The following is a 2298-nucleotide window of genomic DNA, read 5'->3' as shown; positions in this document are numbered from 1 at the left end:
TTATGTGCACTTTATTGGCTTGCCAGATTTGTAATCATGATAAATGTTCGTCTTCAACTGAGGATGAAAAATACATTTTCTGTTTTTAATGTTGCTGCAGTTGCACTTACATCCAGCAGGTGCCGCTATAGCCTACATTTTAATATTGCTGATATAATGCCATGTCCATTACATCAGTTTAAAAAAAAGCTTGATTCTGACATCAGGCTTGAATTGTCAAATGCCATCTTAGTATTCAAGCATACTATGGCTTGAAAGCAGATTGGTGTGGCTACAAGTAGTATTCAGGTAGTCTAATAATTCAAATACAATTATTCATGTGTTAGGCTATAGATATGATTAGAAAAATACAATTGCATTGCAAACAGTGAATAGGTAATTGCCTTGTTCACATGACACCATGATTTGAAATATCCTGGATGTACATACACAACCATAAGATGTTGTATTCTTAATATGGCACAGAATTTAGGATTACATAACCTAGGATAACCTTAGAGAATGGAATATCCTAATGTTCCTGTGTCTTCTTATAAAAGATCATTTTGGAATTAAGCATTACAGTAATTATATCTGAACAAATGTGAAAATTTGCACAGTTTGTTGCTGATCAGTCAACATACAGTCCTTTTGGTTGTTTTAAGGCGGTGGTGTAGTGCTCACTGGCTAGATAACATCTGTACTGAGAACAGAATGTTCCAAACTGAGGCAGAGTATTGTGCATTCCGTTTTTCACATACAACTCCTCACTAGGGGGTGGGAAAGCAAGGTAGTGTGGTAAAGGGGGAACAATCTCTCACTGCGATTTCTGTCCCATGTGCTATATTTGCAATGGTGGATTGTTTGTTTTTTAATACAGTCAGTAGATCAACATTTGTTCACTGTGTACATTGAGTGCTCTGTTTAGGTTAATTCATATTTGTGCAGACATGTTTTATTAAGTGTTATATAAAAACAAACACCTTTAGAGGAAGTCAAATCAAATTTATTTGTCACATACACACGGTTAGCAGGTGTTAAAGCAAGTGTAGCGAAATGCTTCTAGTTCCGACCATGCAGTAATATCTAACAAGTAATATAACCTAACAATTTCACAACAACTACCTTATACACACAAGTGTAAAGGAATGAATACGAATATGTACATAAAAATATATACAGTCGTATGAAAAAGTTTGGGCACCCATCTGAGGCTGCATAATAATTTTCTCTGTCGTCACAGAAAATTATCACAGTGGCATGCCATTCATTTTCTAATAAAAGCTGAGTACAGGGGTATTGTCCAGACAAAGATTTTTAGTGTAGCAATATTACGTTGTATGAAATTAAATCAGATGTGAAAAGTAGGCTATGCAAAAATGTGGGCACCCTTGTCATTCTGTTGATTTGAATACCTGTAACTACTTAGCACTGATTAATTGGAACACACAATTGGTTTGGTGAGCTCATTAAGACTTGAACTTCATAGACAAGTGCATCCAATCATGAGAAAAGGTATTTAAGGTGGCCAATTGCAAGTTGTTGTTCTCTTTGAATCGCCTCTGAAGAGTGGCAACATGGGGGCCTCAAAACAACTCTCAAATGACCTGAAAACAAAGATTGTTCAACATTATGGTTTAGAGGAAGGCTACAAAAAGCTATTGCAGAGATGTAAGCTGTCAGTGTCCACTGTGAGGAACATAGTGAGGAAATGGAAGACCACAGGCACAGTTCTTGTTAAGGCCAGAAGTGGCAGGCCAACTAAAATATCGGAGAGGCAAAGGCGAAGGATGGTGAGAATGGTCAAAAACAGCCCACAGACCACCTCCAAAGACTTACAATGTCATCTTGCTGCAGATGGTGTCACTGTGCATCGTTCAACAATTCAGCGCACTTTGCGCAAGGAGAAGCTGTATGGGAGAGTGATGCGGAAGAAGCCTTTTCTGCACACACGCCACAAACAGAGTCGCTTGAGGTATGCAAACGCACATTTGGACAAGCCAGCTTCATTTTGGAATAAGGTGCTGTGGACTGATGAAACAAAGATTGAGTTATTTGGTCATAACAAGGGACGTTATGCATGGTGGCAAAAGAACACAGCGTTCCAAGAAAAACACTTGCTACCCACAGTAAAATGTGGTGGGGGTTCCATGATGCTGTGGGTCTGTGTGGCCAGTGCCGGTACTGGGAATCTTGTTAAAGTTGAGGGTCGCATGGATTCAATATCAGCAGATTCTTGTGAATAATGCTGAAGAATCAGTCACAAAGTTGAAGTTACGCCGGGGCTGGATATTTCAACAAGACAACGACCCAAAACCC

This window comes from Salmo salar, chromosome ssa11 (assembly GCF_905237065.1).
Source record: "Salmo salar chromosome ssa11, Ssal_v3.1, whole genome shotgun sequence".
NCBI classification, from domain to species: domain Eukaryota; kingdom Metazoa; phylum Chordata; class Actinopteri; order Salmoniformes; family Salmonidae; genus Salmo; species Salmo salar.
Note: the sequence above shows the minus strand (reverse complement) of the source record.